This window comes from Etheostoma spectabile, unplaced genomic scaffold (assembly GCF_008692095.1).
Source record: "Etheostoma spectabile isolate EspeVRDwgs_2016 unplaced genomic scaffold, UIUC_Espe_1.0 scaffold00002455, whole genome shotgun sequence".
NCBI classification, from domain to species: Eukaryota; Metazoa; Chordata; class Actinopteri; order Perciformes; family Percidae; genus Etheostoma; species Etheostoma spectabile.
The window spans coordinates 9,610-34,238 of record NW_022602897.1 but is presented as its reverse complement, the minus strand read 5'-3'; the positions used below and the strand labels follow the sequence as shown (position 1 = coordinate 34,238).

At 41.3% G+C, this 24,629-nt stretch overlaps 7 non-coding genes across 7 annotated transcripts; 3 read left to right on the top strand and 4 right to left on the bottom strand.

Annotated features, from left to right (window-relative positions):
- Window positions 1–1,478: 1,478 nt before the first annotated feature.
- trnai-uau (transfer RNA isoleucine (anticodon UAU)) lies at window positions 1,479–1,550 on the bottom strand. The gene has a single exon. It is a non-coding gene; the product is annotated as a tRNA-Ile (tRNA).
- A 1,583-nt stretch (window positions 1,551–3,133) lies between these two features.
- trnag-ucc (transfer RNA glycine (anticodon UCC)) lies at window positions 3,134–3,205 on the bottom strand. The gene has a single exon. It is a non-coding gene; the product is annotated as a tRNA-Gly (tRNA).
- Window positions 3,206–3,828: 623 nt separating this feature from the next.
- On the top strand, window positions 3,829–3,909 carry trnas-aga (transfer RNA serine (anticodon AGA)). The gene has a single exon. It is a non-coding gene; the product is annotated as a tRNA-Ser (tRNA).
- Window positions 3,910–8,176: 4,267 nt separating this feature from the next.
- On the top strand, window positions 8,177–8,248 carry trnae-cuc (transfer RNA glutamic acid (anticodon CUC)). The gene has a single exon. It is a non-coding gene; the product is annotated as a tRNA-Glu (tRNA).
- A 1,949-nt stretch (window positions 8,249–10,197) lies between these two features.
- trnak-uuu (transfer RNA lysine (anticodon UUU)) lies at window positions 10,198–10,270 on the bottom strand. Its single transcript has one exon. It is a non-coding gene; the product is annotated as a tRNA-Lys (tRNA).
- A 1,899-nt stretch (window positions 10,271–12,169) lies between these two features.
- On the bottom strand, window positions 12,170–12,241 carry trnad-guc (transfer RNA aspartic acid (anticodon GUC)). The gene has a single exon. It is a non-coding gene; the product is annotated as a tRNA-Asp (tRNA).
- Window positions 12,242–12,482: 241 nt separating this feature from the next.
- On the top strand, window positions 12,483–12,555 carry trnav-aac (transfer RNA valine (anticodon AAC)). The gene has a single exon. It is a non-coding gene; the product is annotated as a tRNA-Val (tRNA).
- The last annotated feature ends 12,074 nt before the right edge of the window (window positions 12,556–24,629 follow it).

The window sequence follows — 24,629 nt, the reverse complement described above, 5'->3', positions numbered from 1 at the left end:
CTGCCCTGCCTGCCCTGCCCTGCCCTGCCTGCCATGCCCTGCCTGCTGCCTGCCCTGCCCTGCCAGGAACATGTGCTGTTATTGCTACTATTAGTTTAATGTGCCACTGTCTTTAAGTTTGATGGGTTAATTATCCGTGTACAGCAGACCATGGAAATAAACTAATCACTTTGAAAATGTGCAATGTTCGAGTCTGCCAACCTACCGCCATCCTAGCCACTCTGGCTAACTCTCCACGAATGTGTAAAACTAAAAAGAAGACACACAAGACCAAAAAAAAACAAATTAACTACAGCTATTCTGATATTCCTGACCAGTCTGATGCCTGTTGGCCAGTAACCCCCCCCCCCCCCCCCCAAATCATCAGTGTCCCGTATCAAAAACAAAAGCAATACACAAGTGCATGAACAGGAATTAAGTACAAATGATTACATAATACAGTACCAATGCCATAATGAATGGGTACAAATGAACACATGATTTAGGAAACATTGCTGGTTTTCAGCCCTAAAGTGGATCAGCTGCTGTGTCCTCCTGTGTGATACAGGACGGTATATGTAAAGCACGTAGCGATGTATCATAGACCTGTAATATTAAAATATATAGTCTATGCGATGTATACAGTACCATTTAAGGCAGAGAAATGCGGGACTGTTGTAAAAATCAACGTTAACGTTAGTGGTTAGCGATTGGCGTTAGCATAGCAAGCTAGCGATTTTTAAAAAATTTCAGTTAGGAACATGGTTGCAGCATGTATGGACAGGACTGTATAGACCACAAAACAAGACTGTCGTAAATTTTAAATCAATTATTAAGCCGAAAATACCAGAAATGCGTCTCTCTGGCGATGCCGCAGCCATGTTGCCTGTTGCACATTGTATATCGCTACCCCTCGGTTTCAAGTAAGATGGCATTCTCTTGATTTTCTTCATTCATGTCTATGGTTCCTTGGGCCATAAACCCCTTACCCCTCGATCAAAAAACATTATTGGGACAGCACTCACGTGACCGCTCAAGACGTAGGGAAAGGGGTAGGGGTAAGATAGAGAAATGAGATTCAGCCTAAGACCTCTTGTGTTAATCTGACTGATGGGTTATGGAACATAGTGGTAGACCAAGGCCTCCTGTGGTAATCTGACTTGAAGGGTTTGGAGCGTAGTGTTAGACTAAGACCTCCTGTGACACAAACTAAGCAGTATGCTCTCCCTTTTATACCTCAGGCTATTGTAGACAGCACAACAACCACTTCAAACATACACATTTTACAGTTTTTATTGTACTTATCTATACAATATTAATGCTCCAGTTTTAATGGGTGTTACAGCGGGTATGAGCACTCTAATTTCCATTTTTATGGATGAAATAAACATAACATAAAGACTGTACCCTTCAGCAGGAGGAAACATTTCACAAACAGATGCATTTTTAATTTTCAACAGCCTGGGAGTGGACTTTATATGGAGACAAAGCATAGCAATTAGCAGAGGATGGTTTCGATCCATCGACCTCTGGGTTATAGGCTCAGCACGCTTCCGCTGCGCCACTCTGCTCTGCCGGACAACGCCACTTGTTCAAATAAGCAGGTAAATCACCGTAGTTTTAGATGTTTAAATGTGCGCACAAGAAAGCTAAGAGATTACTGTGGGGAAAGGGAGACTGGCTAGGTTAACTTAAGATTTTAAACATTGTAAAAAATTTATGAAACATATGAACACGTTAAACATATACGGGCATATAATATATACCTACAGTCTCAGTCTTTGGATGGTATAGGTAGCGTATCGCTACCGTGACGGCCGGCATGCGCCCCGTCACAGTTACCGACAATTTTGTTAATGAATGAGTATTTCACATTGAACACTTACGATTGGGTGGTCATTAAAAACAGGGCATTGCAAGTACAGACATAAAATCCTGAGTCAGAAAGGGGTCTTTAGGTACTTCACTAAGCTATGTCACTAGGGATAACCTCATCCGAACACCAAGTCATCACATTGGTTACCTTCCAGCAGTGTAACATTTGCAAATGGCAGTGGTGGGATTTAAACCCACCACTCCAGTGAGACTGGAGCCTTAATCCAGCGCCTTAGACCACTCGGCCACACTACCTGCACATAACTGTAGTTCACATCGCAACACACACAGGGACCATAACTAACGTAATGCTTGTTAACTGTTATCACTCTTTGTCATTTTTCTCTGGCATTGTTGATTATTAGAATATTGTAACCAGCATTAAGTGAGTAGGTTTAGGTCTGTGTGAATATGGGCCGAGCATTTACCTGGACTGAATTTTGCATATTCACTGTAAAGAGCCATTACTCCTCCAACTGCCAACTATTGTTCCAGAGACAATAGGATATACAGTTTTAGATTGCAAGGTAACTGTCAAAGACCAAAGACTTCATTGAAATACCTCAAGTGATCAAAACAGCTTGTCAAAATGGGAAAGGTCAGGTTTATTATTGCAAATTCCAGCACAGTTCTAAACTTATTCTTCAAAATATGTCCATTTACCATTCAAAAACAAAAGTACAATCATGAAACACATACTACTTAGATAGAATGAACTTGTTCAGGTGGCAATGAAATGATTCCAGAGAGTTTTCCAAAAGTTTTCCAATAACATTAACAAGCATAACGTTTATTACGGTGCCTGTGTTTGTCATGATGTGGAAAGTTGATAATGGCAGGTAGTGTGGCTGAGTGGTCTAAGGCGCTGGATTAAGGCTTCAGTCTCTCTGGAGGTGTGGGTTCAAATCCCACCACTGCCATTTGCATATATTACATAGCTGGAAGGCAACCAATGTGATGTCTTACAGCTGTGGCATTTGGCCTGAACTTGGTGAAGTAACTAGAATCCTTTTTCAATCACTTTGCTGAGATTGTTCCTTGTTAACCTGAGGTTCAAAACTCACCGAAGGTGAAACCTTCCTTTCCAGCACTTTGGACTAGAAAATCAACAAATAATTGTGAGTAATATTCGTGATCTCCATATGATCAAAGTAATTGTTCGTTATCATTTTGGCCATAATCATGCAGCTCAAAGAGATTTTATCAAACCAGGTTGGGCAAGTCCCTTTCTGCTGACTTCTTGTAAAAAAAAGAAAGTACCACAACCAAAAACAGTTACTGCGATGGCTGGGAATCGAACCCAGGTCAACTGCTTGGAAGGCAGCTATGCTCACCACTATACCACCATCGCGGACAATGTGATTTCACTTCAAATCTTGTAATACATTTGGGCATTGAGACTGGTTCAAATCTGGCTCGAAGGAGCAGTCTTTCCAGAGGTTCCCTTCAGGGATCAATAAAGAATTTCTGATTCTGATGTAGAGATGGACAGACAACCCAAAAGTATAATACTTCTTGCCGAGACATAACAAGAAACACAAAAAACTGACTATTGTAAGTAAATGAATGGCTTCATGAATAGACAACAATCATCCCATGTATGCCATTAACAGTCTATGAGTGGTCAATTAGAGTCCAATAACCTTCTTTGGGGCAAACTCCTTTTTCCTCCAGATAGAGCTCATCAGCATTAGAAAAGTACCAGTTAGTGCTGAATATCTATTCCAAAACTCCATTCTTTTATTTATTTAGCCAGCGGTGGACAACTGCTGAAATGTACTTGCTCTGCATGTGTTAGTGTCTGATGATGAACTCACAAACCAAGACAACCCAAAGAGAAGCACTTAGAACACAATGATCATCAGTGTCTATTTGAGGTAATCTGAAGTGATTACAATGACATCTTAAGTTACAGTCTTAACCAATAGAAACGTTTATGAACATTGTGCAAACAGGTATGGAGCTACATGTCAGGTTGTTGTGGCCGAGTGGTTAAGGCGATGGACTAGAAATCCATTGGGGTCTCCCGCGCAGGTTCAAATCCTGCCGACAATGAGTGCTGGTTTTAAGAGTGGTAGCCAACCAATGACACATCAGAGGTATACCAATCGCAGATGTGCCTTCATAAACAATATTGTCTTATCTCATAGGTACAGGAAGCAACCAGTCCACCAATGTATTTCTAATCAATCTGTCTTAAAAGATTTGCAGTGAACGTTGTATTGTCCAGCAGAAAGGCAAACAGGTTTGTTACTTTCGACTATGATTTATACATAGCATTGCAAGCATTATGCCCAGGTTTGATTTCAAGCCACCGCATATTTCAATTTCCTTGCGGGAGTCATCCCCAAAGGATTAATAAAGATAAGTCTAAGTCTATCTCAGAAAAAAGTCAAAAGAATTTCAAATCTTCAGGGGATGTAGCTCAGTGGTAGAGCTCATGCTTACATGTATGAGGACCTGGCATCTCCAGCAGGTATTATGGTAGAGTCTTTAAAAGAGCTGCAAACAGATATTACCTCCTGTGTAATCTGACTGGTAGACAAACACAACAAGCACTTTGTACGTACATGTTTTACAGTTTCTATTTACAGTATTATACTTGTAGTGTAGTATTTTACTGTATTACACTCCAGTTTTTATGGGTGTTATAGCAGGAATAAAAGGTATGAGCACTGTAGTTTTTTTTTATGGGTGAAATAATCTCAACATGCCATTAAGTTTACTCTTCAGCAGGTGGAGACATTTCACTTCAGACACTTGCAACATCAGTTGCTGTGTTAAACACCAACAGAATCGATATATACTTATGAAGATACAAAGCACAGGAAATAGTAGAAGATGGTTTCGATCCATCAACCTCTGGGTTATGGGCCCAGCCGCTTCCGCTGCTAATATTAATATAAAGGCTATATTGCAATCTCGTCACCCTACTGTAGGTGTACCTATGTTTAAATAAACACACAGTAGCAAAGTTTATGTAGTGTTTTTTAATTTTACCGGTGTTTTTTTTCTGTGAGGGACAGCTCTGTCAGGCTTATTTATGTAGCATGGAAGCTAGCATTGGCTAACTAGCAGCCAGCCTGCTTCTAAACAAATACTTTTAATTATCTCAAACACTTTTTAACAGTCAAAACTGAAACACTGGCGGTGAGCTCCAGGTCCTGCAGCTGCAGACGGACACGGATAGCTTCAGACCCGCTCACACACTAGTGTTGGTGGATTAGCAAGCTAGCGTTAGCAAACTAACCCCGCTTATAAAATAAATACATTTAATTATCTCAACACTTTTAAACAGTCAACTCAAACAAATGGGTGAGCTCCAGGTCTTGCAGCCACGGAGGACCACCATCAGTGGGGTATAATGGCGTGCCTTTTAAATTACTTTTTTTGTTTTGTTAGCGGGGCTGGTTGGTTAGTTCGCTAACGCTAGCTTGCTATTCCAACCAATGGAGGTGGGCTCCCGGGGGTTGCGGCGCTGCTACGGGTCTGGAGCTTTCCGTGTCCCGCTGAGATCCAGATCACGTCGAGGTCGGCAGCGGAGCTTTCTAGCGATGTTTCCCCGCTGCCGAGCCCCACTGACGGCGGACCGTCTGCGTCTGCAGGACCTGGAGCTCAGCGCCAGTGTTTCAGTTTAACTGTTAAAAAGTGTGAGCTAATAAAAGGTATTTACAGTATTTAGAAGCGGGCTGGATGCTAGTAAGCTTATGCTAGCTTTCATGCTACATAACTAAGCCGGACAGAGTTGTCCTCATCTGGGGATAGCCTTTAATGCTTTAACAAACACCAAAGCAAGTAAGCGCTGTGACTAACATACTCTTCTGAAGTGATTTGGAGAGGGACATCAGGTAGAAATACTCTGGTTGACTAGCATAACACCATTGTATTCCTATAATAATCAATCCAGGCTAACGTGAATGACAGTGACTGCATGTTGCTTCCCTCTAAATTTAAGGTTGTGGGTTGACTAGCGGGTCAGCTCGATAGTTTGACAAATTGATCAGACCTGCACGTCATGCGCACTAGAACAAACCGTGTATCCAAGAACAGTTCAGTCAGTGGAAATGACATTCGATCAGACACAGCCGATCTATAGTAGATTAGTGTTACGTTTCCAGTGTCGCGGCTCCGACCAAAACATTAGTTGGGTACAGACGGACCGCTTGTTTCTTTTAGGATAACTTATATTAGCTTTAGACCGGCTGGTAGCAGCTTTTTGCTTGTTTCTTTAGGCTAACTATATTAGCTTTAGCCTGGCTGGTAGCAGCTTTCTGCTTGTTCTTGAAGCTAACTAGTAGCTTTAGACCGGCTGGTAGCAGCTTTCTGGTTGGTGCTTTAAGCTAACTATATTTAGCTTAGACTGGCTTGTAGCAGCTTTCTGCTGTTTCTTGGGCTAACTGTATTCTTTAGCCTGTTTGGTAGCAACTTTCTGCTTTTTTTCTTGGGCTAACCTGTATAGCTTGAGCCTGGTGGTAGCAACTTTCTGCTTGTTCTTTGGGCAACTATATTAGCTTTAGCCTGGCTTGTAGCAGCTGTCTGCGGTTTCTTAAGCTAACTATATTAGCTTTAGCTTGTCTGATAGCAGCTTTCTGCGGTGGGAAATGGCCGGGAGACGTTGTGATTATGTTGCATTAATCAGGGGATTTAGTTTGTATTTGTATAGAACATAAAACACATGACTACTGTAGCGTCCTGACTACCCATGAAAACTATGACATCACTGTATCAGCGGCAGCTGCTGCCTCCGGACTTTTCTACACACGAAGAGCCTCACTTCCATAACAATAAACCCCATCGGACAACGTCACATCCACACGTTGCCCACCTGCTACCTGTCTTAAAGGGGAACGGTCGGATGGTAATAATCATGTAAAGGAGAAACGGTGAAAGGTTACTTTTCTATCAAGCAGCGAAAAAGTATTAACGTCAACATCGTAACGTCCTGCAATGTGACTTTCGTGCATGCGCCACATCGCGATGTCAATGCTAAAACACAATATTGTTCAGCCCTAACTGACGGTATGCTTCAGTAAGCTAGTTTGCCAATTTATCTTGGGTAATGCCACATGTTAAGTATCTTAGTTTATTTAGATACCCAACATAGGTTATACTACGTACACTGTATAACAATATATCACGTGTTTCTTTTATTTCATCTTACATTTTTGCTAGCCTCTTGTGTAGTTATATGTTTTTATAATTATCTTTGTTAATATCTGTGACTCATTACTATCTAAGTAACTGGTCATTGTGTTTTCTCCTTTTCACCCTTGTTACTCAAATAAACGTGTTACAAGGATCCGGTCGCCAGTGCTTGATGGTGGAAGGTGTTTAGCTGCTGTTCAGATTGCACAGCGTTACGACGTGAAGGACAAGACATATTTCATGGTAAGTATTTCCAGGTAATCTCTGCACCTCTAATCTCTGCACCTTTGTTATTCTAATATTACCATGTAATAAAATTGAAACAGGCAGTTTTGCATTTTTCCACCACTGATTCATGGTTTTATTTCAGAAACTACGGAAGCATTTCCCAGTAATCACTACAGCTGATTTTTTGATTATTATTACATGTAATTAAATCGAAACAGGCAGTTTTGCATTTTGCACACTGCCTTCTAAATCTCTACCATGCGCCATTTCTTGCCTAAAACAATATAACCAACAATATGTTAAATTAAAAGATAGATGTAACTCCCTGATGGTCTAATGGCTAGGATTTGGTGCCCTCACCGCCGTGGCCGGGGTTCAGTTTCCGGTCAGGGAATGGTAGGACTTGACAGACACAGATTTAAAGAGCAACTTTTTGGTTGATTTGTCAAATTCTTCCTCATTAGTTTAACGTTTTAAAGAGTACCATTCCTTTAAATCAGACCCCGACAGTGGATGTATCCTTTGTCATCATTGATGGGTCATAAACACTTCATCTGCCTCCATCTCAATAACATTCTTTTCAATTTTTTTCAAGCAGTAACTAACCCCTAACCAACATTTTTAACTGAAAACCAATGTAGTGAGAGTCCAGTAATGTTATTGTTGGATTCAGGTCCAATTTTGACATTTTAGCGCAATGCAAAGGTGCATAACAGATTTTTTTTCTACATACCTGCAGCGATGCAAAGCAGGGTGGGCCGACTAGTCAAGGAACAGCAAGAGACTTGGTATTAAGAATAACAAACTGACTATGTGACAGATGTGTAATCTGTCTGGCCTTCCTTCTGAAGCTCTAGCCAGGCGCCATTCCTCGCCTAAAACAATATGAGTCATTCCAGTAAGTGAAAAGAAAACTCACATCTACAAAGATAAATTTGAAAGATGGGACTCCCTGATGGTCTAGTGGCTAGGATTCGGCGCTCTCACCGCCGTGGCCCGGGTTCGATTCCCGGTCAGGGATGGTCAGGACTGAGAGACTCAGGTGTGATGTTTGAAAGAATAAGTTCCTGGACTTGATTTTGATTTGTCAAATTCTTCATTAGTTTAAATGAACTGACAGCATCAGGTATATGACTTTACAGTTCTCAAAGACGCACACAATCTCAACTGGTTATCCTTTAGACAGCTAGTCTCTTTTCTTTTCTCTCACTTTTTGTCTCTGTCTGGCCTTATGTATTGCTTGTATTACATCAAGTGACCTGCATACCAATGACCGTAAAGATTAATATGTACTGTACATGGTTTTCAGAACTGTACCTTCAGATAGGTAAGGCCACTTGGGTTATCTTTGGGCTGCTCTATATTCACCTGCAGAATGATAAACCCTAGAGTTGGCTTACTCCAGGTATTTAAGCATCAAACGTCCCGGGGTGGACTTGAACAACCATCCTTTCGGTTAACAGCCGACTGCGCTGACCTATTGCGAACAAGGTGAGGGCCATGTGGGGCCTCTGAGCATCATTTATAGACTAATTAATTATTCTCGAGTCAAATTTTTATTGGAAAACACATACTGACATGAACATAGAAGGGCCATGTCGGGCCTCTGAGCATCACTTATAGACCAAGTAATTATTCTCAAGTCACTCTTTTTATTGGAAAACACATACTTACATGGCCATAGAATATTTTTAGTTTTCTCCTTTTAAGTAATGCATATTAGTATCTCCATACTTCCAGCAACAATCTCCTATATTACTGACACATTTCATCTCTCCTCCATCTGGACAGGCTTAGCAATATACTTAAAATATAAAAGTAAAAGTAGCCTATGAATGACAAAGCTCCCTGGACCAGACACATGTTACTAGAGAGCACACTGAGAAACTACAGTGGACATGGAGAAAGACTCTTTATTCTTTTTCTTTATATGCCATTGCCTACATTTTAAATGGCCGTCTGCCAATAGGCCTTAAACATATATAAACATATAGCCTATTTATATTGACAGAGACTGGGACTCCAGGTTAATAAGATTCTGACCGAGTAGCAAGATATGAATTCAAGTGTGATTTTGTGAGAAGTCTGTGTATGTTCCAATTTAATTAGAGTAAATTTTGTAATGGTAACTCCAGGGGAAATTATTTGAAATTTAGTGAGGACTAGATTAGAACTGGATTTAAAGCTGATCTGGTTTCCAACTTCGGCCAGGTGTGTCTGTTAAAACACAGACGGAGACACTTTCTCTCTGTTGATTTATTACAATCAATCATCAGTATAAACATGGGGGGGGGGCAGCTCTGCTATGAATGTGTGTGTGGTAATAAATGAAATAAACAATATTGTAAAGGCTACATACACAATGTATAGGAATCATATATGCTAGTAAATAATAACAATAAACCCAACTACTAATACATTATCTAATGAGCAAGGACGTTCAACAATCGCCATTATCGAATCAACAGCCAGGTGTAACCTAGCCAACAGTAGAAGAACGTAAACAAGCTAACTTTTAAATGTACCAGAACTACAGACCAATACAACAACAGGCTTACATGAACTGACAACATCAGTTATATGACTACAGTTCTCAAAGAAGCACACGATCTCAGCTGATTATCCTCCAGACAGCTAGTCTCTTTTTCTTTTCTCTCACTTTTGTCTCCGTGTGCCGTGCGCGCCTGCTCGTGTGTTGAGGTGCATGTCCGCGCTATTCTCCGACATGGACTCCAAATCACACCTGATAGACAACCTTTGGCACAAAACTAAAGCAACAAGCCAATTTTGTAAAATGTAGGGAGTAGAAAGTATCGATATTGTGGTAAAATGTAAGGAGTAAAAGTAAAAAGTCGCCAAAAAAATAAAGAGTAAAGTAAAAATATCCAAAAAATCTACTTGTGTCTGAATTGTCCATGTCCATACAAGCATGTCAAATGTCAAACTCATCTAGCAGAATGTTCAACTCTACACCTGAACAGGGACTTGAACCCTGGACCCTCAGATTAAAAGTCTGATGCTCTACCGACTGAGCTACCCAGGCTTCGAAAGCAAGTGACTGTGAAATCAAGTGTCGACCTAAATGTAAAACTCGACCTGTTAACACATCTCCACTGCAAGCAGGAAAGCCGTTTCTGGATCACTGTGCCATTATCAGTGACATCACAGAGCATTGTCATGAGAGTCTATAAGTAGGACCAATCAGGTTGCTCCCATCAGGTTGTTTTTTGACAATGCCACGCAGACGCAGACACGCCGCTCGCCCCGCTCGCAGACGCAGGAGGACTCACAGGTCCTCCCATGTCCACCGACGTAGGAGAGTTGTCCGACGCAGACGCTAGGCAACGCCAATAAACATGTAGCACAGGGCCCGAACAACTGTATTGATCTCATGTTATTTTCCAGATTGGTTCAGCTGCTAAATTTAAATTATCAGTCAGGATTTACTGACTAACTGACCGACTGACTGACTCCTAACTGACCTCAGGCCTCAACACCAACAGCATTTCATAGAAAACAGACTTGGAGAGGAGGAGAGGAAGTGTTTCTGTCAGTTAACAGGTTTTAAAGAGCTCATTGTACCTTATTATCCTACCAGAGCACTGCGCTCCAAGAATGCAGGGTACTTGTGGTTCTTAAAGTCTCCAAAAGAAGAATGGGAGCCAGAGTGTTCAGCTATCAAGCTCCTCGCCTGTGGAACCAGGTTCCAGTTTGGGTTCAGGAGGCAGACACCATCTCCACATTTGAGAGTAGGCTTGAGACTTTCCTTTTTGATGAAGCTTATAGGTAGTTCTGGCTCAGTTTTCCTTGCCTCTTTCGCCTAGTGCTTGCTCTTTGTGGGAATTTTCGGTTTCTGCAAATAACATCACAGAGTATGGTCTGGACCTGCTCTTTTATGAAAAGCGCAATGAGATAAGTGTTGTGTGATTGGCGCTATATAAATAAAATTGAATTGAAAATTACCTGAACCTCAACTTCCTAGCTCATAGTTGATGTTTTACATTCTTGGATCCGTCTTAGGTTCTGCTGTCTGCCTACGTTCCTGGATCCTGAAGTAGGTTATCATATCGTCACTGAAAACATATCTTTGATAGCAGGATCATTCCTTTTGTAAAACCTTTGTCTTTCTTGGAGTATATCCACTATAATACATTCTTAAAAATGTCATATCTTTTGCTATGGTGGGCCTCGTATCCAAACTACTCTGGCAGATGATACTAGTGTCGATGTAGCCTGGGAAATAATTAGCAGCTGGTAGATAGATCTCCCATCGGGAAATAAAACCCCAGTCTTCCGTGTGAGAGGCGGAGGCGACCATCCAAAGTTTCAGTAGTATTGTGGTTTTTGTGTTGGAACAAGTTGCACTGTTTTGAAATAAGCTTTTGAGATACAAGAACGTCTTCACTTGGGACAGCAATTGACTCCCAACAGAACACATAATCTGGAAAGAGCAGAAGAGGAATTATAAGGTGCCCAGACTTGACACTCCCACCTTCTGCTGCACCTTGTGAGGTGCTGTTCATGTCCAGTAGATATGCTTTTCCATCGCGTGACGATAATCCCATTTAGGGTCAGGAGTTGTCCTCCCATGCTGAACACAGCCTGAGCCATGGCCCGCGTTCCCCCTCATGATTCACCCCAGTGGAAGCTGTAGATCAATGCCTGATAAAGCCAAATGAACCACATAGTCTGCAAAGAGCATAAACGGAATTCCAAGGTGGCCAGACTTGACACTCTCCCAACTCCTGCGGCACCTTGTGACGTTTTGTTCATGTCCAGGAGATGTGCTCTTTCCATCGCTTGAAAGTATTCCCATTTAGGATCAGGAGTTCTCCTCCCATGCTGAACACAGCTTGAGCCAAGGCCCACTTTCACGAGTAGTCCCACGCCTTCGCCGGGACTTCCTCGAGGCCTTGTAGCATTGGTTAGCTGGTAGAAAAATCTCCCCATCGGGGAATCGAACCCCGATCTTCCGCGTGACAGGCGGAGATACTGTCCATTCTACTAACGAGGAATGTTCAAGCTTCATATTTGGCACATCAAGAAATAGGTGGCGCTATTCCAACATTCAGACCACAGTCAATGCATGTAGAAATATTTAGGTTTACTACATATTTGCTGTCATTCAAATCCATGACAAAGCATCTGTGACTGAATCTAGTTTAAAATCTCTATTTTGTATTATTTTGAACATTTGCAGTAAAATAAAAATGGTGCATTTTCCCACAAATATGCAAAATAAATGCATTTCGTCAGTTTCCGTAGTGTAGTGGTTATCACGTTTGCCTAACACGCGAAAGGTCCCCTGTTCGAAACAGGGCGAAAACACATTTCTTTGTTTGTATTGACTTCGCACAATCAAACTCTGCGAAGTTAAACTCTCCATGACCTTCACGGAAAAATCTCCCTGACGTGAAATCGTGGCCAGGCCTAACAAAGTTTCCCCAGTGCAGTAGTCATCACATTCAGAGATTCAGGAATATCCTGTCTAACATTGATGCAGAAAAACTAGTCCACGCATTTGTTACTTCTATTTCTGGTGAACGTGGGGTTTGTAGTCCTTACATAGTAACTAGTAGATTTCTGGTGAACGTGGGGTTTGTAGTCCTTACATAGTAACCAGTAGATTTCTGGTGAACGTGGGGTTGTAGTCCTTACATAGTAACCAGTAGATTTTTGGTGAACATGGGGTTTGTAGTCCTTACATAGTAACCAGTAGATTTCTGGTGAACGTGGGGTTTGTAGTCTTACATAGTAACCAGTAGATTTCTGGTGAACGTGGGGTTTGTAGTCCTTACATAGTAACCAGTAGATTTCTGGTGAACGTGGGTTTGTAGTCCTTACATAGTAACCAGTAGATTTCTGGTGAACGTGGGTTTCAGACTGCTGCTTGGTTTAAATGCGACTCCAGTTGCGTCTCTGCCATCGGAGATTTTTTTTTTTTTACTGTCAGCTGCCCCCCCCCCCCGCCCCCTCTCTCTCTGTGTCTCTCTCTTACTCACACACACACACACACACTCACAAACACGCACACACACACTCACACATACCTGGTGTGGAAATAAAAAAATAAAAAAGAACCAAAAAAAAAAAATCACACTGATCATAAAAATAAAAAAGTTAAAAAAAGAAAGTTATATTGAGTATGAAAACTCTTGTTCATTACATTTTACTTCATACCCAGCCAACATTTTATGCGGGCCCATGTGGGTAAAAAGTGGCAGAATCATGGGCCCATGTGGGATTGTCAGATCACACCCATATGGGATTGTCCGCGGGTTCCATGTTGGCCCCAAGCCAATTGCCCATGTGGGTTTAAGGCAGGATTACACCAGGTTGTAGATGGGCCCCAGCTGGGCTAAACAGACAAGACCCATCTTGGTCCCAGCTTTAAGTCCTATGTGGGGCCTACATGGGGCCAGTATGGGCTGAAATATGGGGGATTGTCCGCAGATTCCATGTTGGCCCCAAGCCAATTGCCCATGTGGGTTTAAGGCAGGATCACACCAGGTTTTAGATGGGCCCCAGCTGGGCAAAACAGACAAGACCCATCTTGGTCCTAGCTTTAAGTCCTATGTGGGGCCTACATGGGGACAGTATGGGCTAAAATATGGGTTGCAAGTGGGATGTCCGCAGTTTCCATGTTGGCCCCAAGCCACTTGCCCATGTGGGTCGAAAGCAGGATTACACCAGGTTTTAAACTGGCCCCAGATGGGCGACGCAGACAAGACCCATCTTGGTCCCAGCTTTAAATCTTATGTGGGGCCTACATGGGGAAGTATGAGCTGAAATATGGGTTGCAAATGGGATTGTCCGCAGTTTCCATGTTGGCCCCAAGCCACTTGCCCATGTGGGTCTAAAGCAGGATTGCACCAGGTTTTAAACTGGCCCCAGATGGGCGACACAGACAAGACCCATCTTGGTCCCAGCTTTAAAACTTTATGTGGGGCCTACATGGGGAAGTATGAGCTGAAATATGGGTTGCAAGTGGGATTGTCCAGGGTTCCATGGCCCGGGCCAATTGCCCATGTGGGTCTAAGGCAGGATTACATCAGGTTTTAGATGGGCCCCAGCTAGGCAAGACATGTTTTTTAAAATCCTAATTGAGTACTCAGTACAATTTGATTAAACCATCCTAGAGCTGCAACAATTAATAAAAAAAAATACCAGTTTGAGTCAGGTTCTTTAAAAATGGCCACATTCTCTGATTTCAACTTTTATTTAGAAAGTTTTTGTTGATAGACAAAATGATCAACATTCATTAATGAAAATAACAGTGATTCAATATTTTTTAACATGTGATAAAAATATTGATGAAAATTATAAATATTTTAACAGTTTAAATCTACTTTTAGCTGAATACAAATGTTCTGCACTCACATTCCACCACTGCTCAGTTCTGTTTAATTTGGCACTGGCTGTCTAGATAACGTTCGTCCTCCTCTGTCTCTTGCCCCAGTGAACCATTTCGACAGTGCCCTCTCTGCCTCCTGCTGGTTCACCTGTGCAGTCAACGAATTCTTCTTAAGAGCCTCTGTAAAACAAATTTGGTTGACAGTATAAGTTAACATTAAAAAAACTCTTTAAACACCATTTAGAATTGGAAAATTGCCAAATTCAGTGCTATATTAGCAAAAGTATGAAGGATATGTTATGTATTTATGAAGTATTTGAACTTAAAACAGTTTCCCTCATAATCATAATTAATATCTAGGAGCTTTGTTAGGTGTGTACAAATAATTATAAAATGATGCACATTTTGTCACATTAAAATGCCAAAATACATTAAAAGCAATAGCTGATACACTTTAGTTGAGGCTTCAATTGTAAAATGCAGGCTTCAGGTTTGAAATGCCAATATAACCAGCATTATTTGTATAAAAAGATTGCTATTTATATGTTGATTTAAACTTATTTAGTATTAAAAATAATTAGATGAGCAGTTCTCAAAATAGTGCAGTCCAGGATGTTCCTTGCATTTTCATCTTGTGAAAAATGTTTCCTCTAATTTACTTTAATTTGAAAATGCCACCGTGCTCCCTACCTTACTGGTGCGTATTCAAAATAATGTAAGTCCATATGAATGTGGGCCGCAAACAGATACAGGGATTAAAGCAAAAAAAAATTATTTCACTGAAAAAAAGTAATACCTAAGTACTACACAGATAAGAACATCTGCACCACCACCACCAAAGGGAACAAAAAAATAACTAAATATTTAAATGCACGACACTGTTGTCAAAACCCACACAATCAACATATAGACACACTTACAGACAGCATCTTGGAAGTTTGTGATCAATACTGTATGATGATTTAAAAAAAGTGGTGTCCCATTTCATAGGGTATGTTTTCACTCCTAGCCCTTACCACTCGGTGTCAAGGGCCAAGGGCTAGTGGTAAGGAGTAAGGGGCAGGGGTAAGATGGAGAAATAGGATTCAGCCTTAATCCTTGCAGATGGAATGTTTTTTCAACAAATTATTTTCAATAGTTGTAGAACTTCTCTGATTTACTTACCGTACAGAACGTTGAAAAGACACAAGTCCTTAAACTTCTTTTTCCCGTGACGGCCAAACATGTTGTAGTCCAATGCCAGCTCGTTTGACAGAATGTATTTCATCATTCGTCTCGTTGCGTCATCTACATTTGTGCCCCTATGTCTGCCACCATGGCAACCTAGGAATGAGAACCAAAAGGAGAAAAAAAGGCTTACAATAACTGCCAAGACCATAAGGAAATAAATAAATAAATAAATAAATACCTACAACAGCAGACATTAGACTGCGGTCCCCCAGTAGCTCCTCAAGCGCCTCAACGTCTGCTTGAGTTTGCAGTGGGAAAACCACACCATCAGGAACCTCCATCACTGATGTATCTTGCTTCTTCAGCAAGGCATTTAGCATCTTACCATGAACCTTCTGGGTCTCCTTAATTTCTTCAACAATTGTAAGAAGTTTAGAGAACATGGCTTCACAACTGGGGCTGGCAACTCGCTGGGCAGTGGGGCTGGCGATCTGCTGGACGGGGCACTGGCAACTCGCTGGGCAGTGGGGCTGGTAATCTGGCTGGTCATTTTATTTGCTGCTGGCCAAAGGTGTTTTTCTGGGGGGAGTGGGTGGAAGTTCGTCCTCTGAATCAGAATGCTCACTTGATTCTAGATGCTTGCTCTGACTCTGGAAGAGTTTTGATCTTGCCCTAGAGAGGTTAATATGAAGATATTTAAGGTAAACCATACCTACTGATTCTATATTATGGAAATTACTTTTAACCTGTATTCCCCCAAAACACCTACTTTCTCTTTATCAAGCCATCTGCGGTGTCTGTCAGGTCGGATGTATACTCGGCTTGATGAAGCTTTACCCTGGCCTCCGCATAAGTAGCTGTAAAATACAATGACCACTGTAAAATACAATCACTGCTGTAAATCTCATGGTCAGGAATTTACTTGATAGAAGTGTGACGGCTTATAAACTAGTCAGTCTTCCTCTTCTTCTACTGTCACACAGATATGAGCTGCAGAGAGTATCACAGTGCACATCTGTATGTAGCAGTATGAATTGAAAAAAAAACATGCACATACAGTATACATAATATGAAGCAGATGTCTAATCTGCAGAGGGATAGTGTGGTTGCAGGTATGCAATCAAGAGCACACCGAGAGCAACTATGACATGTGTGAGGACTGAAATCAATTAATTGGTTTGGTGTGATCTTGCCTGTTTGTAATGATGATCTAGAAATAGAGCAGTAGTTAATTAGGAAAATTAAAGTTACCTGCATTTCCCATCACACGCATATTACACAGAATCCAGTTTTGAGCTGGTGGTGTGCTCTCTTTCACGGCCTTGGTCACATTGAGCAATGTGGCTGGTGGCCACCAGCATAATTTTCCGTCGGTGCCCTCGAACCATTCTGATGGAATGATGTCCACCTTCTTGCAGCCATCAGGGTCAATTTCATCCACAACTCCACCACACTGAATGAGGGCATCCTGCAAAGTTCATCATGTTATGTGCTGTGTAGTTGAGGCAACGCCACAAACATTTTCTGAAGAGGCAATAACAGCAGTGGTTTTGTAAAGTCTGTTACTGGAGCACTGGCAAGCTGACCAGACAGTTTTGATAGTAAAACAAACTCCAAGACATGTCGAATCAATGGGGTAGTTGAAAAAACATGCCCCTGTTTCAAAAAGTTCATACACTATATGTGTTTCTGCAGTGGAATGTACAATATTCCTCACAATTGCAACTCTGCCTCTCAGTTCAAAACAGTTGGAACCACTGGAGTTTGAGATGATTGTGTCTTTGAGTTTATACATTTTATATTGAACACCCTGATGCATGGAAAAATCTGCTGGCAGTGGTCCAGATACATGGGGCTGTTTCAGTTCAACACCTTCAGGAATGTCTTTTGAAACGTGAGGAAATAATTGCCTTTCATAGACACGGATTTTGCAGCCTTTTTTGAGATTGTTGCAAATGAAAATGGCTGGTGGATTTAAGATTTTTTTTTCCACACTTAATACATGTATTGCATTTGCATTGCATTTATTTGCAGCAGTGATTGCATAAGGGTTGGGGAGACACTGTCACTGCAACACACATTATGAAGTACACAAACAAGATTCCAGTAAAAAAAATGGAGACTTATTGAGTTTACACTGAGAAAGACAGCATTTTCTTAAAAAGAATACCCACTCAGGAAAAACAAACTAGATTCATAGATTCAAACCTAGATTCATACAACTGCAGCTGAAACGGATATAGCTTAAACAATTACTTTATGTAACACAAGCTTCATCACAGCTTACACAGCTTGTTTTGTACATTACTAACAAATGTCTTTTAACTAATTCACACAAAACTAAAAAGAAAAAAGCGGCAGAAGCAAAAAAAAAAAAAAAGAGCCGCCCAATGTGGCTGCTGAGCTAATTCAGCTTGCATTTTTGTGTTCAAAATGGTTTAGAATACTGCCTCCAAATAGTTTATTCTGCCATTGGTTTCGAGAGGGGCTGTATAAAACCAGTAACGTTATGTCGACTAACTGGGTTGATTAGGCCTAACTACTAACGTTAGCTAAAGTTAGCTAGCTAAAACACACAACATTAGCTTAGTCTAACAAGCATTTTTGTAAATTCGCCATTGTTTTAAACTAGCTCACATTACTTCGATAGATAGTAATGATGGTGTAATGCAAGACGGCTACATCATTTTACATAACAGAGAGACAGGTATGCTACTCACCAGTGTTGAGAGCGAGCTGCTACTGCGACGTCTGCTCTGCTACTGCTGCTGTCGGCGCTGATCCGTTAAAATTCAAAATAAAAGCGCGCAGTGTGACCGTTATAGTATGTTGCAATACGCATGCGTTTAAACTGAACTCTTATTTTTAAAAAGCCTGGCCAGCATATATATAAATAAAAAAAAAAAAAAAAAAAATAATAATTGATACGTATTACGTACGTATATGTACGTAATACGTATCAATTAGTCTTTTTTTTTCTTTTGTTTTATTCTTGTCTATACAATTATTATGTGAAATCTATAGGCTATCCAGTGGCTTAACACTGAACAGCCATGACGGTCATTTTGACTGCTTTTAAATTTATATATGAAATAACTTGCTGGAAAAAATACATCCTGCCGGTATCTGACTTTTCACAGAAAGTCTATATTTTCATTTAAACAGTTTGTTTATACATTAGCCTTCACACAAGGCAAAAAAAATAAAATCACTTTCTCCTATTTCTGCCATACACTGTCATATTTGCTTGGTAACTAAGCGTCTCTATCAGAGAAACGTTAAGCGGTGTAGAGCAACAAGTGTGAGCATCAGCGATAGACCGAAGGCAAAGCCAGAATCGGTAAAGCAGGATACCACAATAAATACGGTGTAAATGGACACTGTTCTGAATCAGCAGGCAGCGCGGGTGCTCTCTCTGTGGAAGGAGCGGTAGGCTCCATGTAGCTAGGTGGCCGGTGGTTGCCTACGTGTTTATATAACTTCACACATCCTCAAGTGGCTGGATTCACTGCACACATCCGCTCCAATGAGTGCACCAACAGTAAATTTATTCAGAAATTTCATGAAGCTGAGAGCCGAGTTTATAGAAGGGAAAAGGGCACTGGGCCACGGTCCGAGCAGCGCATGCCACCACAGCAGACGCCAACATAGGCAGTGCCAGGCTAGGTTAGGTTATAAATGTTCAAATAAGATACTTTTATTGCCTGTTATGAGTTATGTTGAATGAATTTCGATATTTATTCTTTTTCAGTGAATATAAATATTACATTTATACTAGGCCATGATATGAATTATTGACACCTGGGGTACTACTCAGTGCATAATTGAACTCGATAAATTGTACATTTTGGTGTTATTTCGTTTTTCTAAAAGATATATTATCTTGAGAGATTATAGAGTTGGGATCTGGCGGTCAAAATGCATTGGCCTACAGAATCCCGGCCCTTCTATAGTGTTGAGGAATTGCTGTTGTAGACAATTGTCAGCTTCAACCTGCCTGGCCATTCCATTCCGCTTCAGCCCCATAGAACTGCAGCTGCTTACTTGTGTTGTGTTTTTCCCCCGCAATGTGATGTGTCAGGGTAAGAGAGCACTAAAATCCTAGTAAAAGAGTTTAATCAGGTCTGGCCAACCACAGAACCAGCTCTCCTTACAAGCCTGTCCAACCACACGCTAGGCCTACCTGCCAACATGCCACAGCAGACAATGCTGATGACAATGCTGTCACGTTGTTTTGCAAGTTTGACTGTAATATTGACTGTATGAATACAGAGCAATCCAGTCTAACACCAACGCAGTCCACCTTGTTACAGCACTCCTGAATTTTGTTGCTTCATGTCTACAGTCACAGAGTTTATGAAGAAGGAAACTATAACCTGTAGATCTTAATCAGGGTTTATACCCTGATTTATTCTGAACTGAGAATGTTTCACATGTCCATGTAAGCCTATCATATGTCTGTATTTACATTAATTATGATTATAAAGATAGTCCACCCATGTTTAACTGGGATTTGGATGTTTTTAAGATGCAAAAAATAACAGAGTTCTGTAGAAAAAAAAACATTAAAAAAACAACAACACAGCATCAGAAAGCTGCCTAACCTTTGGCCAGTAGTGCTCTAAAAATAAGAGGAACATGTAACATGTGAGTCTCATGTTAGGTAACCCACATGGGGCCCACATAAATCCGCCTACTTCCATCCCATGACCACTTCTCCTACTCATATCCCCTTTGGGCCCTTAAGTTGGCCCACAAGGGCTTTCCATGTGGGTCTCATGTTAGGTAACCCTCATGGGGCCCACAGTAATCGCCTACTTCCATCCCATGCCCACTTGCCCACTCATATCCCCTATGGGGCCTTAGAGTTGGCCCTCATGGGCTTTCCATGTGGGTCTCATGTTAGGTAACCCACATGGGCCCACATAAATTGCCTACTTCCATCCCATGCCCACTTTGCCCACTCATATCCCTATGGGGCACTTAGAGTTGGCCCTCATGGGCTTTCCATGTGGGTCTCATGTTAGGTAACCCACATGGGGCCCACATAAATTGCCTACTTCCATCCCATGCCCACTTTGCCCACTCATATCCCCTATGGGCCCTTAGAGTTGGCCCTCATGGGCTTTCCATGTGGGTCTCACATTGATTAGGTATCCCACATTGATGCAGAAAAACTAGTCACGCATTTGTTCCTTCTATTTCTGGTGAACTTTGCCTTCATATAACTAGTGATTTCTGGTGAAAGTGGGGTTTGTAGTCCTTACATAGTAACCATGATTTCTGGTGAACGTGGGTTTGTAGTCCTTACATAGTAACCAGTAGATTTTTTGGTGAACATGGGTTTGTGTCCCACTTATAACCAGTAGATTTCTGGGGACCTTGGGGTTTGGCCTTCATGGTAGATTTCCACGTGGGGTTTCATCCGTTAGTAACCCAGATCTGGTGAACGTAAATTTGTAGTTCCTTACATAGTAACCAGTAGATTTCTGGTGAACGTCATTTCAGACTTGCTGCTTGGTTTAAATGCGAGTTGCGTCTCTGCCATCGGAGATTTTTTTTTTTTCACTGTCAGCTGCAACCCCCCCCATGGGGCCCCTCTCTCTCTGTGTCTCTCTCTTACCATCACACACACACACACACACGCACCACACACACTCACACATACCTGGTGTGGAAATAAAAAAAATAAAAAAGAACCAAAAAAAAAAAATCACACTGATCATAAAAATAAAAAGTTAAAAAAAGAAAGTTATATTGAGTATAAAAACTCTTGTTCATTACATTTTACTTATAATTGCGACCCATGTGTTGTTGTATCATTGTTGCAAAACGTTTTGTATATAGTTTGTTTGTTACCATGACAACACCATTGATCTGAAGCTTGATGCTGTCATGTAAATAGTTTTCAAATCAGCAATAAATATAACAATTTTTGATCAACTCATATCAATTGCATGCTTAAATAACATACCGGTTAAAGCCCCGCACATTTCAAGAGAACTTGACCCACTTCCGGGTTAAATCTGACCACTTCCGGTCTAGGCCCCGCCCAGTCCGAGTACGGATCCGGATACAGATAATTCATGTGGTAAACAGATACAGATACAGATAATTCATGTGGTAAACAGATACAGATACAGATACAGATAATGCTGTACTCGCTCATCCCTAGTGGAAACCACATTAAATATTAATTTAATTGTATAACGCGAACAGTAACAACTCTGCGCACACAAGTTCTTGTGTGGGAGTAGTGGGATTTGGTGCTGGCAATAGAGTCCTTGTAACGTAGGATGTGGTTGTTGTACATTTCTTTGTGAATAGTGAGACCCGTTTTTCTATGGAGACGTTCAAGTTGCCGACCTTTGGCTTTCATGAGACAAAGATCGGGGGTGGACCAAGGGGCGGAGACGGAGAAAAAACAGATCTGTTTTTCAACGGTGCAAGAGAATTCAGAATATCATGGAGTCCAGTGTTGTAATGAGAGACCAGATCATCGGGGGTGGAGAGATTTTGAGTGTCAGGAAGGCAGAAGGAGTGAATAGTTGAAGTGAGTGTGGCGGGGTTGATATTCTTTGTGTTCCAAAATGAAATAAGGCGTGGTATTTTTGAGATGGAGAGACGGAGTTTCACTGTAAATGAGAGGAGAAAATGGTCAGTTATAGGGAGTTCATCTGCTGTAAGGTCAGACAGGGTTACAACCAGAGCAGCAGATTAAGTCCAGAATATGTCCTTGGAGTGTGTCGGAAAAGTGGTATGTTGCTGACATCCAAAACTGTCTAAGGAGGAGGTGAAGTCTTTGGTGAGAGGCAGGTTGATATTGTCCATGTGGATATTGAAATAACCCAGCAGTATTATGTTTGGTGAGAGAGAGGATAAGTGGGTAAAGAAAGCAGCAAAGTCATTTAAAAAAAAAATCACTATTCGGTTTAGGAAAGCAGTTGAAATGATGGTTGGAGTGGGACCAGACAACTTGCAGACAGCAGATTCAAAGGAGCTGAAGACAGAGTTGGCTCTCTGCAGGTTATTTAAGCAGCAAACGTCCCTGGGTGGACTTGAACCACCATCCTTTCAGTTAACAGCCGACTGCGCTGACCTATTGCGCCACAGAGACTGCGCCTGTTTGATGTTTTATGAGCAGGAGCTCGATCTTCAAGCCACAAGCATTTCCTTTATGGCTATAGTAAGTAAATAGTATGTGCTTTATACAAGTTATAATGTTTATTATGTTTATTTTTACAAATAGGACATACAGATAGAAACTGTTTTAGACAACAGAAATGTGAATTTGTTTTTCAGATTTTCCAGCCCCTGAAGTTGAACAGCAGAGCAGAGTGGCGCAGCGGAAGCGTGCTGGGCCCATAACCCAGAGGTTGATGGATCGAAGCCATCCTCTGCTAATTCCTATTAAGTCTATTTCCAGTCTGTTGATGTTTAACAACGCATCTGTGTCTGAAATGAAATGTCTCCACCTGCTGAAGAGTAAACTAAACGGCATGTCAAGTTTATTTCATCCATAAAAATGGAAACTACTCATACCTGCTGTACACACCCATAAAAAGGACCAAAGGACAACGCAAGGGTACCTGGATCCAAAGGTCAACGGGATGCCCACGGGTCCCAAGGACCCATAAGGCCAATGCCACGGGTCCCCTGGTCCCGAAGGACAATGTAAAAGAAAGTTGATGTGTATATGCATTAATCAAAAAGAAAGTCGATGTGTATATGCATTAGTAAGTAGACCTTGTGGCGCAACAGCAAAAATATCAGAAAACATATAGATATTGCAGTATTCATAATCGATATTGCAATATCACATTTTGTCAATATCGTGCAGCCCTAGTGTGTGTGTGTGTGTGTGTGTGTGTGTGTGTGTCTGTGTGTGTCTGTGTGTGTGTGTGTGTGTGTGTGTCTGTGTGTCTGTGTGTCTGTGTGTGTATATGTGTGTTGGGAGATGGGCTGCTAAATGTCAAGGGCTGGGAGGAGATGGATGCAGAACAACGTGGTAGTTCAGTGTGTGTTCATATGTCTACGGTCATAACTGCCTCAGAGAGGCATGACAAACTATCATCACAGGTTTCATGTTTATAGCATTTACTGTGGCAGACATGTTGCAATTCTCCCACTGAAATGCATTGACTTTTTATAGAAAACCAATGAACGGTGATTATAGCGCCCCCTAAAGGCCAAACTTCACCAAATTTGGTACAGAGCCCAAAGAAAAAGTGTATTTGCATCTTCTGATCACAGCACGTCTTACTGTACTGCTAGTTGGAACATAACTGACAAAAAAGTTATTCATTTGCAAGAAGAATGTGAGAGAAGTGAATGTACTCCTTCCCCATCAAAATCCAGCTCTACTAAACAGAAACAGTTCAGTAAAAGTAGTTTTAGCTCTGCTGTAAAGTGGGACTTACCTCTCCAAAGGGTTGGATGGAAATGTACTGGAACTCTGTCAATGTTCTAGTTCTGCTGTCAGTTCTCTTGTTGGGTTTGGATCTGATTTTTAAATAAAAACATTGATGGAATGGAACTAAGTGCATTTCCTTAGCTGTGTTTCTGTGTGTGCGTGCATGCATGTGTGTGCGAACATTGGCAACATGACAATATAAACTGTGTGTATGTGTGTCTGTGTGTGTGTTTCTGTGCGTGCCAACACTGGTGCTTCACATGCACAAGTAGCAACATGACAAAATGACGTTTGTGTGTGTGTTTGTGTGTGTGTGTGTCAGTGTTTCACTCCTCGTCCTTGTTTTCACAAAGGGGATTTGGAGTGATAAAAACAGGTTTAAACTAACTGTCCCTGTTTAAGGCTGTTGGGTGCTAACTCTAGTTGAAAGGTTGATCTTTTTCACCTTTGCTATGGCTTAAAAAC